The sequence below is a fragment of the Odontomachus brunneus genome, unplaced genomic scaffold, assembly GCF_010583005.1.
Source record: "Odontomachus brunneus isolate Ranch 3 - 2012 unplaced genomic scaffold, Obru_v1 Obru_scaffold_284, whole genome shotgun sequence".
Lineage (NCBI taxonomy): Eukaryota > Metazoa > Arthropoda > Insecta > Hymenoptera > Formicidae > Odontomachus > Odontomachus brunneus.
In genome coordinates this window covers 155,677-155,918 of record NW_022639734.1, presented here as the reverse complement: position 1 = coordinate 155,918, position 242 = coordinate 155,677, and positions in this window count along the sequence as shown.

Below are 242 nucleotides of genomic sequence, written 5' to 3'. Positions count from 1 at the left end.
CTCTCTCTCTCGCACGATCGCTCTCTCTCGATCTCACCAACGACTCGGTAGATCTCCAGTCGATACCGCGAAAAGCTTCTCAAATCGGGATATCGCGACGGCAACCGGTAAGGAATTGATAGCTCCGATCTTCCTCGTCCTGTCGATCGCTAATCCGCTCCTCCGCCTCCGCCTTCCCTCTCGCCGGTGCTCAATCCTTTCGTGGTCTCGAAAGTTCGGTAGCCGTGATTATTATTATTCGA